Genomic DNA, 14,703 nt, shown 5'->3' with positions numbered 1-14,703 from the left:
AGTGGGCCTTGTTCTGAGGGGTGGAGGGGAAGGGGCACATGTTTGGGCTGAGTCGTTCCTGGGAGGGCCAGAGCTCATGGTAAGCCGACTGTCCGTGTCTCTGAACAGTGAGGGTTTTGAGTGTCATGTGTCCCTTCCCTCACACCTGCCTCAGTAATGGGCTTACCACACCAGGTCACTCCAGACTCACCCTTCTGACCACCAGCTCCCGGTCCTCCACCAGCAGCCAACACAACCCCAGCCCATCCACCAGCCTCCCGGCCTCTCTCTGCCTGCCCTTTGCAGGCTCAGCCCCTAGGGTGACAGTTGCCAGCAGTGGCAAGCAACAAGGGCAGGACAGTGTGACCTTTGGCAAATCATTCACCCCAAACTTTAACTGTGAAACCCACCCTCTGTTGAGCAGGACACATGGACACGGAACCTCCCCTTGTCAGACCCTTCCTCCCGATGCAGGAACTGCCTATCCCCCAAGTCCAGCTCCAGCCACCTGCTCCAACAGGAAAGTCAGTCAGTGGCCCACCTTCTCCTGCAGGCAACCAGGGTCCTAATGTCTATCACTACAGATTAATGCCTAGTCTAGAATTTCACATGGATGGACTTCAACAACATGTGTCCTTTTGCATCTGGATCTTTTCATTTGACATTGTAACTGAGGCTTGTCCACGCTGTTCCACGCATCAGGAGGCTGTTCTTGTTCATGGCTGTGTAATATTCCATCACACTTAGATTATGAGTGTGTGTGTGTGTGCCTAGTGTGTGCACACATCTGTGTGTGTGTTGGTAGGAGGTTGTACCACCTTTCAAACATGTTAGAACATGTTTGAAATTGTTGGCACTTGCAGAATCAGCCCCCATTGGGCCCTCCATTTCCCCCCATCCTGTACTGCATGGTCTGCGTGTGCTGCGGATCTCACCCCATTGAGTCCGTGGGCAGCTCCCTCCAGAGCCCCGAGGCAGCAAGGAGAGGCCACAGGCTTCAGAGACTGCGTGGCTGTCTCAGTTGGGAGCGACAGTGCTGGGTTTGTGTCGTGTACCACTTGTGCAACTGCACTGTTGCAGAAGCTGGCCTGGGGGCTGTCCCCAGCCCAGAGCTGCCTGCTGGGAGTTCCAGCTCAACCTCAGTACCAAGTCTCATCTGGGAGTGAGAACGGCCCCAGGCCTTAGCAGTGATCTCAGCATTGATCCAGGAAGGCAAAGAAAGAGCTCTCCAAACCCTGGGCCCGCCCAACTCTCTGCAGCATAAGAAAGCATCGCTGCTTGAAGTGAGACTGCAGACAGGGCCCGAGGAGGGGTTGCAGCTCACAGGGTTGGGGAGGATGGATCCAGGTGCCAGGTCACCGATCTGCTCCTTTTTGTCCAGCCAAACTCTCTGCCTGCCGGAACCTCCTACCCGCATGCCTCAGGGGACCCATGGGGGTCAGGGAGCTCAGTGCCCCTAGACCCAGAGCCGGGGGACTCAAACACCTTGTCCAGGTGAAGAGGAGCAGGAGGGAGCTGGGGGCCAGAGAGGACACCAGCAGTCATCCAAGAAGCAATGATGGAGGCCTGGAGCAGGCAGTAGCAGCGGGACAGAGAAACAGATTTGGACTAAACAAGTTGTAGAGGTGAAAAAGGTAAGAGTGTGATGCTAGAGCAGGGCGTGAGGAGAGGAAAAGGGGCATCAAAAATCTGGCTTTGAGCCACAAGACAAGCTGCTGGCTCACTCCTCTGCTCCTTGAACTCAGTTCCATCTGAGTTCATCTGATTCATCTGATTCTGAGTTCATCAGTTCATCTGAGTCCATCTTAGTTCCATCTGACTTCATCTGCACCACATTTTTGGGATGCTGTGTCAGTGTCCTTTTGAGCTCCTTGACCCTGACTTCCCTGTGTGTGTCCAACACATGGGTTAATAAACTCCTGTCTGCTTTGCTCTCTGTACTCGTCTCTTGTCCATCTCACCTGCAGAGCAGCAGGTAGAGAACCTAACAGGACAGAAGGAAGATGACGTTTCCTCTCCTGCATCACCGATGGGCATCTCTGTAGGGAACCCCAGGCCCGCAAATCCCCGCCTGGAAGGGGGATGACAGCCCAGGGTAGGGGTTTCACTCCCAGACCTCGGGGGCTCCATCTCCCTGGCACTACAGGGATCTCCCCGGATAAGGAAGAACCATTCTCAGAGTGGGGTCCCCACAGCAGTAGAGCACCAGCTGGGAACTTGTTGGAGACGTGTCCAGCCTGTCATAGGCCTGCCGTGGCAGAAGGGGAGGCTTCTGATGCACCCGCCACTCGCAGCCCACTGCCTGCCTTTGGCGGGCCCGCTAGCGGAGACTGGTTACTGCATTTCTTTCTTTTCTTTTTAAATGTTATAAGTATCTTTATTTATATTGTTCAAAGGAAAAAGTATATAGTTCAAAAGGTACAGTTTTTTTGATTCATGGTTATTATTTTTGAAAGATAGTATGCAAATAAAAATTACATTATTTAAAAATATTCTTTAGGAGCAGTTACAGTCAAACAAATGATGGATTAAATAAATGAATTTTTAATAACCTTTCATGGATCCCATGGGAGTTAGAGAGGAGAAGGGAGTTGGGGGAAATTGGAAGGGGAGGTGAACCATGACAGACTATCAACTCTGAAAAACAATCTGAGGGCTTTGAAGGGGCGGGGGGTGAGAGGTTGGGGTACCAGTGGTGGGTATTAGAGAGGGCACGGATTACATGGAGCACTGGGTGAGGTGCAAAAATAATGAATACTGTTATGCTGAAAATAAATAAAAAATTTAAAAAAAGAGTTTGACACAAATAATGATGGTATGTTTTTATGTGAACAAACATGAATAGCCAAGGGTAACCATGTTTTAGTAAAGGTTTATTATTTGATATTTGGGATCCATGAAAGGTTACTGCATTTCTCAAGGACAGGGGAAGGAATCGAAAGAGGAGTCGTATTTCATGCTATGGGAAAATTCTATGAAATTCAAATGTCAGTGTCCATAAATGAGGTTTTATGGGAACACACTCCCTAATAGCTAATGGATTTTATTGGAAGCCATTAGTGTATAGGCCATCTCCGGCAGCTTTTGTCCCATGGCCACAGCACCAGCAGCTTCGACAGAGACCTCACGGCCTGCACATTTCTGAAATATTTTCTCACACATCCTTTTTTTTTTTTTTTTTTTAAAGATTTTATTTATTTATTTATTTGACAGACAGAGGTCACAAGCAGGCAGAGAGGCAGACAGAGAGAGAGGAGGAAGCAGGCCCCCTGCTGAGCGGAGAGTCCGATGCGGGGCTCGATCCCAGAACCCTGGGTTCATGACCCGAGCCGAAGGCAGAGGCTTTAACCCACTGAGCCACCCAGGCGCCCCTCTCGAACATCCTTTGCAGACAGTTTGACTTCCCTGCCTCCCAGCAGCAAGCCAGTCCCCAAATGGAAAATACAGGGCCCTGAGCCGGGGCCTCTCTGTCCTCAAGGCCCGTGAATTAAATGAAGGCTACATGCAATTGGATGAAAAGACTTTACATTTCCACGTTGCTTGACCTCGAAGAGAAAGTTAGCCTTCCCTTCCTTTTATGATGGAGGCAACCAAGGGCGGCCATTGCACCAACCCTCGGAATGGGGCGCATTGCCCCACCCCTTGGTGCGGCTGGGAGCTCAGCCCCCAGGGAAAATGGCAACAGGGAAGCCACCTGGGCGTGGGTGGGGATGCTCTTGGTCAGGAGCGTTTGGGAAGGAAACAGCTGCTAGCAGACTACGTTGTATTCACTCATACAGTGATGACTGTGTGTCAAGGAAATGGGTTTCCAATGCAACCTTATGTGTTTTATCTTGTGCATTTCAAAATTTTACTTGATAAAATTTGTTTTTATAGCACAGAAGACTATAAAAGCCTGGGTGCTGCGGGTCCTTACACCCCAAGACTGGAGATCTGCTGCTGCAGGGATACGGCTGACAGCATCCCTGCTGACTGCTGAACTATGGGTCCTTTCACAGCTGCGGGAGAGCCACAGGTTGATTGAGCACTACTCGACTGACGGAATGCCTACTGGGTGCCTGATCTCAACGTTCTGGGTGCTGGGCACAGCCGTGAACCAGGGAGAACAATGGTGCTTGCTCTCCAGAGGCTGACATTCCAGGAGGGAGATGCAGTGAGGCTGTGACCCAGCCTGAGAGCCGCTGAGTGCCAGGAAAGGGGGCTGGGCCCCACCATGGTCTTCCCTGCCCCTCCCCACAACCCACCCCCACAAGCTGTTTCCTTTTCCTTCTTGTGCTCTCTCCCACCCCAGGGCCTTGGCTTGTGTCAGCCCCTTTCCCTGGGAACTCCTCACAAACTTGGAAAAGTATGACTCATCCCTTAGATCTCAGAAGAAATGTCACTTCCTTGGGGGACCCACCTTTATTCCCCTAATCAGGCCTCCCCTGCTTTTTCTCCCGTGGCACCCTGCATATGTCCCTTTACCACTCAGGGATCGCTCTATACTGCCATTGCTTGGCACAGTCGGCTCTGCCCAAGCTGGATCAGTGGGAAGAAGTGAGGGCTGTAGGTTGGTGAGACCCACAGACCCCTCTGCAGAGGAGGCCCACTGGACCTGTACTCCATCCTCTCAAGCATCCATGAGGCAAATACACATGAAGCACATACTACAGTCTGCACTGGAGACCCAGCAGTGGGTGAAAGAGATGACAGTCCCTGCCTTCATGGATTACCTTACCCTGGGACAGGGAAGTCTTAGGCTGGAACAAGGAGGAGGTAGAACTGAAGGGGTCGTACTCTGGGCAGAGGAATAACATATGCACAGGTCCTGGGGTGAAGAGGAAAGTATAGTGTTCTCAAAGCACTATAAGGAGGTGAGGTGCCTAGAGCAGAGGGGCATGGGGAAAGGGAGAAGAGGATTAGCTGGGTGAGGTCAGGCCAAGATGGATAAAGGACTTCAGGGGCTGGAAAAGCAGCCAGGTTTATTTTCAGTGAAGCAGAAAGCCAGGAGGGTTTCAGGCAGTGGTGTTACATGGCCTGATTCTGACTTTAAGACCACCCTGGTGCTGGGTGGATGGTGGGCCATAGTATGATGGGGTATACACTTTGAAGCCCCCCACTATTCCTGGGTTGCAGATAGCTCTGATATTATCGCCTCCACACTGAGGGGAAACCCAGATTCCCTTCCGAGTCATTCCCTCCACTGCAGGAGATGAACTTTTGAAAGGATAAACCGAGTCCAGCGCAGGCCCTCTGGCAGGGCTATCATCCCTCCACTGGCTGAGAAGCTAAGCCCAACACTGGCCACTGGGGGGCAGAAGAGGGCCCAGAGCAGTTCAGTGCCTGTGAGGGTAGTGGCATCAAATGAAGGAGCGCTTGGGGACTCCTGCCTGGATCGGATCCCAGATCCGATAACTCACCTCCCTGGAAAGTCCCTTAGTATCCCTGGGCTGATTTCCTCTAAAACAGGTGCACCTGGTCCTTCGGGGACCTCCCATGTGAACTCAGGGAGTGCTAGACAAACGCTCATCACCAAGTTCTCCGCCCCTATCCCCTTTCTACCTTTTTTAAAGCAGATTCCGAGTTGGACTCATCTCATCCTCAGGGAGTCAGGAAAGCGCAGGGTAAGCTACGGGCTCACTGCACCCACGCTGCTGTCACAACCAGGAGCCGCCTTCACGGGCGCCTGCCCCACCTCTAGGGCTCCGGCCCAGTATGTGCTAGGTGGCTGCTGAGTCCTTTCTTGCTCCTTCTCGTTCTTTCCACAAGGGTGCGAGCTAGCATATCTTATGAATACCCCCCCCCCCCCTTTTTATAGACAGGGACACTGAGAGCACAGGGGAAAAGAAATTCAGTACAGGTCACCAAGCAAGAGAATAACCTGGGCTCTGACTGAGGGTCACAGGCAGGACAATGGGTATCTCAAGACTGCTGAACTCCAGTGCCACCTGATTGGAGTCATAGACATTTATCTTGTGCTGACCGGGGCCCCACATCTGTCTGCAGGAGCTAGTGCTTGGGGGACAGGGGAGGCCATGGCTCATTGGCCCCAACTGGCTTAGACTCCAGTACTGGGGTATCTAGGAGGGCTCTGGGACTAGAAGCGGGGATCCCCATCCCTACCCCCAGATCAAGCCAACCACCTTTAGGGTCTTCCTGTCTCCAGGTTCAACCTGGAGGAACAATCTCCAAGAACCCTTTGTGACCTGCCCCCAGCCCCTCCCGACCCCCTGTTCTTCATCCCTGCATGGCACCTCTGCCTGAGCTCCTTATCCTGAATCATCCCCTGAATCCCACAGAATGAAGCTTCCCTGGGGTCCTTCAGTGATGCAGAGAAGTTCTTCATTGAGGGAACGAGCTGGGGCAAAGGAAAGAATTTTCTCCCTGTGGGCCTCTGCCAGAAGGCCACTGACACCCTAGAGACTGAGCGCTTGGTACAGATAAAATCCTGCTTTCCCATAGATGGGTCTCATATGTCTCATATGTCTTCCTCCCTGCGTGTCCCTACCGGTGGCCCCTGTCTGCCCTGTGACCCTCCTCACCCCAGCCTCACCAGGGAGAACACCACTCCAATTCCTCCATGTCACCATGCCAGGCTGGAGTGAGGGTCCTCTGGCCCTCTGCCTGCCCACCGCTGTTTTCTGTACTGTCACCGTGGTGAGAACCAGGGCTGCTGGCGGGGTTCTCCCACGATGGAGTCCTCAGAAAGAGTGACCACTCTCCCACACGCAGCAGACAGCCGCATGTGGACGCTTGCCCTGAATCTCAGCAGAAGAAGCAAAAGGGGGGCGTGTGGGCCCAGGGAGGATAGGGAAGTGGCCCAAGGTCACACAGCTGGAGAAGTATGATATCCAGCATGAGGAGGTGGGAGGGCACACTCCAGGGCCTGTGCGGGAGAGGGTGTGCAGTCACAGGGGCACACAGGGGTGTGTCCCAGCTGGAAGAGCATGCTGGGGTCTGCAAGTGGGCAGGGCTCTACACTCTCTCCCAGCGCTCCCACCGGACCCACCCCTATCCTGGCCCCCCAGGCCCAGGGTCACAGTGGGCTGACCCAGCGCAAGAATGCCAGGCAGGGATTTTCTAACACATGTCTCCACACGGTGGCACTCAAAGAGATCAAAATGCATTTAATGTGGTCTAGTCTCGTGGCCTATGTCTTTAGATACCGCTATGTATTGAAAATAACATGAAAATTCTCCAGTTTCACCATTTAAAATAGATTTGACATTCTATGACCTCACGCAGGGCAGATACCCGGTGCAGGGGCCTCCTTCCCATCAGGCCCCCGCTCCCGCCCCCTGGACCCCCCCAGGACCCTCCGGCAGGCAGGGACAGGGGGGCACAGCACCAGCAGGGCGAGGGGGGGCAGCCACCATGTCCCAAGCAGCATGCGCAAGAGTGCACGTGGACACACCGCTTCCACAGACGTTCATATGCACACACTCCTGGGACCTGCACATGCTCCCACGTGCCCACGCGTACAGCCTCCAGCAGGCAGGCACCAGCCCTGTGCAGGGAGCCGGGTGTCACCACCACCCAAATGCACCACATGCACCTGTGTGTTCACGGGGACACACACACGTGCAGACACCATCCATACGCAGCACTCACCCACACAAGCAGATAGGACCTCGTGTCCACGTGCACAAAAGCCTCATGGCGGCACACACATTCCACACATTCCCGTGTGAACATAATCAGGGCACAGGGCCAGCGGGACTGCTGGGTTCAGCTGTGCCCATGGTCACAGCTGGTGTCTGTCCTGTGCCCTGTGTGCCTGGGCACACAGTTAACATAGTTAACTATGGCACACAGAGAACATAGTTCTATGCAAATACACAGAGAACTATGAGTATACACACATACATACCGAGTATATGTCATCAGCCCAGACTCACACATACAGGGAGATCCTCATGGGCACACACCTGCACAGCACTCCCACGAACTGTGGGTCCACACGCTCCTGCACTCAGGCAAAGCTGTAACTGCACACATATGCTTGTACAGAGATGAGATGATGGCTCATGTGATGCCACACACTTGGTGCTCACACACACACACACACACACGCCAGCACAGCCCCTTTCCCATGTAAGCAGTTCAGTGTGTCAGGGAGGAGGGCACCAGAGGCCACGTTCTTGGCCCACTCCCACCTCCACACTTCCTAGTTCTGGTTGTAGAGAAACTTCTTGGAAATCCCAGTGCCTGGGAGGGTGAGGGTGGGAGTATATGGCTACACACACCTGCACAGCACACAGACCAGACACCATGTACACTCACACACACATGCACACGCACACCCAACACACACACTCAGGTGCAAAAATGCTCCCCACTCACCTGTGCTCGGCACACGCACCACACATGGCACGTAGCACACTCAGAGGGTTGATGGTCTCCACACACACACATGCACGCACACGAACACACACATACTCACACATACAAGGCACACACACACACCCTCCAGCACACACTCCCCAGGGACAACGGAATCTTTGCTCTACACACACACGGCTCCTCCCATCCACCCTCCCATTTCGAGTGCACTAAAGAGGGAAACTATTTTGGTCTTTAGCACAAGCAACAAACAAACAAACAAATAAATAAATAAATGGAAGGAAGAAAAAAGAGGGCAGAAGAGTTTGAAAACGTAGCATCTGCCTTTGGCGAGAGATGAAAGGCAGCTCAGGGCTGCTCTCCTGCAGGTTCTGGGGCTGAACCATCCAGCGTGGGCCTGGGAGGGGTACAGGCCTGAGAGGAGGTGCACCAAGCCACTGGGGTGACAGGGGCCTTGGGGGACCCAAAGGCTCTGGGCTCTGCTCCGAATGATAGCAGTGGAAGCATGCCCCATCCAGCCCTGTAAGGCTCTCCTGCAGCTAGGCAGAGAACACAGGCCCCTGTGCCAGCCACAAGTGACTGAGGCCATCTCATTGCTCCCCCATTGAGCCTGAGAGTCTGGGAGGGGGCGGGCAGGTGAGTCCTCCCACATCAACTCTACCCTTGCCCCCAAGAGCTGAAATGGAGAAATCCAGCCAGGCTCAGGGCTGGAAGCCAGGCCCTGGGCTGGGAAGGAGCTGAGGACCCTCCAGAAGATCCTGAGAGGAAAGAGCTACCTACGTGGCCTGAAGCACCCCAGTGGGAAATGAGGGTGGAGCCTGAGGCTAGGGCAGGATGCTGGGAGTCAGGCATCCCTCAGGCACGGACCCGGGGTGTCTATGGGTGGGAACCAATAGCTCATGCCCAGATCCTTCAAGGCCTCCAACCTCAGGCCAGGTCTCCAGCTGCCTTGGGGTTGGGTAGAAGAGGAGGTGAGAGGCAAGAACCCTCACCCCAGGCCCCTGGCCTCTCCCGGCCTCCCAAGACCCACCCACCGACTGCGTGACCTTGCAGTCTGCCTCAGTTCCCCCACTTGTGGCCAGGGTCCTGGGTGCCTAGCTGTCTTGGAGGGCACGGGTTGGGGTGGCTGAGGCTGGCAGGCTGGGGAGACACATATGGGCTTTCTAATTAAGGACTTCCTTACAGGCCTGGTCATTCGAGAGGACAAAATTCTTAGCTGTCCTGGGAAGGTCCTGGCCTGCTCCATCCCTGCCAGCTGTGTCCTCTACCAAGAACAAGCCCACGCTGGGCAGCCCGTGACCCAGGGGCCTGCTTCCGGGCCAGCAGAGCCAACAGCTGCAAACTTCTTCCTGATGAGGCTGCCAGGATGCAAGCACCACTTCCAGTCATCTTGGCTGACAACTGCACACCTCTTCTAAGATCATTCCTCCGCCCTTCAGTGGGGACAGCCTGGCTGGGATGCCCCTACACTCACCTAGGCTGCCCCAGGTCCGGAGAGCAGGCCAAGACGGCCTGCCTCTGCAGACACACAGGCTGGTGAGGACTTCGTGGTGAAATCGGGGGCAGCTGGGAGGACAGGCGAGTCTGAGAAAAACAGAAACAACCGGGGCTGGCCCACCTGGGGTCTCTAAGGCACAACTCATACTGGGGTCCCAGGGGAATAGGGTGTCTGGGAACCCGCCCTCCCTTCCCAAGGAGCCATCTACTCCAACATTTTCCAAGCATCCCTCACTGCGGAAAGGGTGGAGGCTATCGGGCAGAAAAGGTGAGAAGTAAAACAGGAAAATCTGGTGGAGGTGGGGAGAGCGGACCCTCCATGGCAGTCAGGTCCCATATCCATCCCTGAGACGCACCTCTAAGGTACAAAAGTCAAACTCAAAAAGCTCAAACTAGTTTTTCCCCCAGCCCCTACCCCTACCTCTATGACTCTGGAAAGCTTTTATCATGATCATTAGCATGGTTTTGGTTTTTCCATCACAAACATAATCTAACCTGCCTGTGAGCAGAAGGAACCACAGATGAGCCCCTCTCTTGTGCTTGTGCAGATGGCGCAACCTGGCACACACTTGGCCTTCATGGAGGAGAGGCCTGTCCAGCCTCGGGGAACCTCATGGAGCCCCCATCTAAAATCCACATCTCGCAGACCAATGGAATTCTCACTGACCATTTTTATAATCCCCAGAAATTAATTTTTTTGTCAATGACGTGTTAATTTTTTTTTTTTTTTTGGTAAACAGTCTTACTCAAGCTATGGTTGAGAAAGCCAAAACCAGTGTTTCTCCCCAAGTTAAAAACCAGCGAGGTGCCCTACAGCCTGCCAGCCTTTACCCACAGAGGCTGGATGGCCACTGAGCCACCTCTGAGCAGGCTGAAGTTCTAGCCTCAGACAGAAGCCCCTGGCTCCTGGCCTGGACCCCAAGAGCCTACCTCCCTGCACCTGCTCCAGTCTCTGAGGCCAGCGGCTGCCTGCTTTGGTCGCACATTCTCCCGCCAACCTTCCCAGGCCACTGTGAAGAAACATAAAGCATCTAAAACGCTACTGAGTCTGCAACCGGGGCACCTGGCCCATTCTGCTCAAACCCAGGGCCCTCGAGGGACACCGGGCCTTTCCCTGGTGGGGCGGATGCTGCACCTTGGCCCATGGTGGCTTAGATCTCTGACTCCCATCTGTAAGGCCACTGCTCGAGGCCGCCACCACCAGCCTGAGGTCTATTAAAGTCATGCTGGGCCTGGGGGCTGCAGCCATCCTGGTCTCCATCTGCCTTGTCCTCCTCATTGCGGCTCAGGAAAGCCAGCTCATTCTCATAACAGAAGGAGTTGGCACTGGGCATCAGAATTTGTTCTCCACCAGGTCCTTGGTGCTGCCGTGGGGTGTGGAGGGCACCTCGTAGGTCTTATCGAAGTGGGAGTAGTCAATCTTGTACTGGTTCTTCTCCTTGAAGAGGACAGGCTTGAAGCGGTGGCCCCACAGAATCTTATTGGCCAGATAGGAGCTGCGGGCCTGTGTGGTCATGGCCGTGGCCTCCACCATGACCTCCAGGATGACCACGATCTTGAAGTCATGTCTCCAAGTCCTGCCGGCTGATGCCAAACAGTGGGCTGGCCTCGTCGATCTCATGCAGAATGGTGATGGGGGACACGAGGAAGATGCCGTCGAGGCCCTTGTCAAAGCCGATGTCAATGTCGATCTGGTCCAGCTGGATGTACAAGCCCTCCTCGGTGACCCGTGGCTTGATGAGCTGGGCCTGCACGTGCACCTCTACGATGTGGCTCTTGCTCAGGTTGCCCACGCAACACATGAGGCAGAGCTTGCCGTCGCGCAGGGCCACCACCTCATTGTGGCTGAACAGTAACATCTGCGCCCACTTCTTGGGCTGAGCCATCTTGGCCATGATGGCAGCCGATCATGAAGGAGTCGATGATGTAATCCACGATGGACTGTGCCACCACCATGAACATGGCCATCAGGCACTCCTCCATCACACAGCGCAGCCCGTAGCTGATGGTGGTTTGTGCCTTGATGGAGAAGAGGAAGGCAGCCATGAGCTGTGCACCTGCATCAAGTAGGGCATGCGGCCGTGGCCCTTGGCTGGCTCCAGGTCACTGTGTGCCACAGCGATGACCCAAAAGATGACACCAAACAGGAGCCAGGAGGTGAGGAAGGCCAGCGAGAAGATGAGCAGCATGTAGCTCCAGCGGATGTCCACAGGTAGCATGTCGGCCAGGTAGCGCTGCAACTTCTCATCCCATGTTGGCGAACTCGATGTTGCACTGGCTGTTCTTCTTGACAAAGTGGTTCTGGCACAGGTGCCATGTGTGCACCTTGCCATTGCCAAAGCCTTGGCCCTCGACATGGTGACCAGGTGCACCTAGTCCTCCTCCGATGACACGATACTATAGGGGTTGACCCTGCCAGCTGAGGTCATCCTGGGGATGGGGGGGGCCCTGGCTCATTCTGGGCCAGCTCCACTGGGGGCGGATCCTGCAACAGGGAAGACAGAGGGGCTGGGGGAGCAGGCCACCCCGGCCCAGACTTCTGCCCCCACCTGGGGCCCTGAGCCATGGTTGGCGGCCGACTTCACCCCGACTCACACCCCACTGATCTCTCCATCTTCCCTCCTCAGCCAGTCCCTCACCCTCCTTCTCGACTTGGAAAACAGACCTGGAGTCTCCCAGGAGCTCTTGCCAAAAGCCTTCATCCTCAGTCCATCTGAGTACCCCCCCACCAAAGGCTCCACTTCCAAAGTGTATTTATGAACCTATCTCTTCTCCCACCGCTGTGGGAGAAGTCCCCATCATCACCCACCAGACCAGCATGGCAGCCGCCTTGCCAGCCTTTGTGCTCCAGCCCCCATTCTGGTCCAGAGGCAGCAGGGGAGCCTAGCTGTCCTCTGCTCAAAGCCGATTTCTGCTGGCACCTGCGAGGCCTGCGTGAACGGAGTCCGGGGCCCCTCAGCTCTCAGGTACAGGCTCCTCGCTCACTCGCTGCAGCTCCCAGCCTGTGCATTGCTCCTCAGGAAAGTCCCTCACACTCTCAGCCCAGACACCCTCCCGCTGCCTCACCTCCCTCAGTCCCTGGCCTCCATGCCCAGGAGCAGCTTCCTAAACACAGGGGAGACTGTAACCCCTCACCCAGGTCCTCATGGTAACCCCAAAGCACCGCCTTTGGACCCCATAACAGTAGTAACAGTAATGGGAAGGACAGGCCTGGGGTCACACTCACCCACTGATCCCACTGTGAGACTACTGGCCTCCCAAGCATTGTGAGTTTGCTGTGTGGCTCACTGCTGTCTCATCCCCCAGGCCTTGAGCAGAGCCTGGCCCCGAGGATGCTGTCCTGATGCTTGAACCCTGTGCCCCACTGCACCCACTCTCAGTCCTCATACACTACAGCCTCCATCTGTAACTAGGAGAGGGTCCACGGGTCAGTACCCAGAGGGGTCACTGACTGACCCCATCCCAGCAGCCTTCCCCATCACTGCCTTTCTCAGCTCTAAATGACAGCATCCAGGGAGCACTCAGAGCATCACTGTCCTTGGCCCATTCAGAGGAGCACTTGGTGGGCTTGTCACACACACGCACATATGTATGCACACCACGCTGTCTCACGCATGTCCACGGCATGACACCTGCAGCCGGACACACTCCTTTCAGGTCCATAGCCCAAGTTCATCCCCCAGATGGGCCAGTAGCAGCTGGCTACCCCCTCCCCCAGGGCCCTGCTGGCTCCGGCCTGGCCTGTTGGTGCCAGGCCGAGGCACCTGCAGGCCAGAGGCCATGGTGCCACTTGGCCCTGTGGGCACTGAGGCCATCTAACCCTTAGCGTCAGGGCTGCAGGTGCTCAGGCACTCAGCCTCGTTCAGCAGGGCTGAGCTGGAAGGAGGGGGAGAAGCCTGGCTGGCTGGCCTGGCCGGGACGCTGAGTCGGGCATAATCCCCTCCACCACTGGGGACCCCATTCACCCCAAACCCCCACCTGTTCACACCAGGAGGCCAGTATTAGACAAGGCTGGGAACCTTCAAGTGCCCAGAAGACAGTGAGGCCCCAGATAAGAAGATCCCAGGGCAGCCGGTCCAGAAGCAGAAGCAGGTGGCTGAGCACCCACCAGAAACACAGAGACCAGAAGTGACAGCCAGAGGGAGGCAACACTGGGATTTAGCCCCTGTCGGTGTGGCCAGGTGCAGCCAGGGCCTCGGAGGGAGCACAACATCTAACCTCTGCTTCAAACACCTGGGAGACAGGTGAGGGAGAAGTCCACATGAGCAGCCAGGCTGCACATCCCTCCTAGGGTCTGTCTCTGTTGCCAGATGTTTCTGAATCTCCAGAGCGGGCATGTATATAACAGTCACGGCCCTTACTGCCCACTCCTCAAACTTCAGAGAAAGCAGGCCAAACACATTAGCAAATGGTCTTAGATTATCCTAGCAAAACCCCAAGAAGGTGGCTGCCATCATTACTTCTACCAAGAATGGAGATTCAGAGAGGTTAAGTGACTTCCCCAAAGCCACACAGCCAATAAGCAGGAAAGCTGAAACTCGAACGAGTCTAGCTAATGCGAGGTCTCCTGCTGCAGGCACATAAGGCTCTGCAGGGGCATCTTCTCACACTGCCACCCCCCCCCCCCCCAACAGCTACTCCAGCTGGCCACCTCACCATAGGTCTGAGGAGCTGAGGCCTGAGGCTGTGATGATGGACACTGATTCTGCCTGGGCCAGGAGGCAGGGAGCTGAGGGTGGTGGGGACCCCGGGTACTGTGCCAAGAAGATCGCTCAGCCCCAGATTCCTGGTCCCTCCAGGCAGAGGAGGCCAGGGCCCGGTACTTAGATGCTGGCAGGAGGCAACTGGACAGCAGGGGGCAGGTTTATGTGGTCTGGATGCCTTGAGGGACGTCCAGCGGGTCAT

The 14,703-nt window shown here is 55.3% G+C and overlaps 1 pseudogene; it reads right to left on the bottom strand.

Moving 5' to 3' along the window:
* Positions 1 to 10,949: 10,949 nt before the first annotated feature.
* Positions 10,950 to 14,703, bottom strand: LOC132018561 (ATP-sensitive inward rectifier potassium channel 12-like; annotated as a pseudogene).

Source organism: Mustela nigripes, chromosome 5 (assembly GCF_022355385.1).
Source record: "Mustela nigripes isolate SB6536 chromosome 5, MUSNIG.SB6536, whole genome shotgun sequence".
NCBI classification, from domain to species: Eukaryota; Metazoa; Chordata; class Mammalia; order Carnivora; family Mustelidae; genus Mustela; species Mustela nigripes.
Note: the sequence above shows the minus strand (reverse complement) of the source record. Positions and strands in the feature narration are given on the sequence as shown.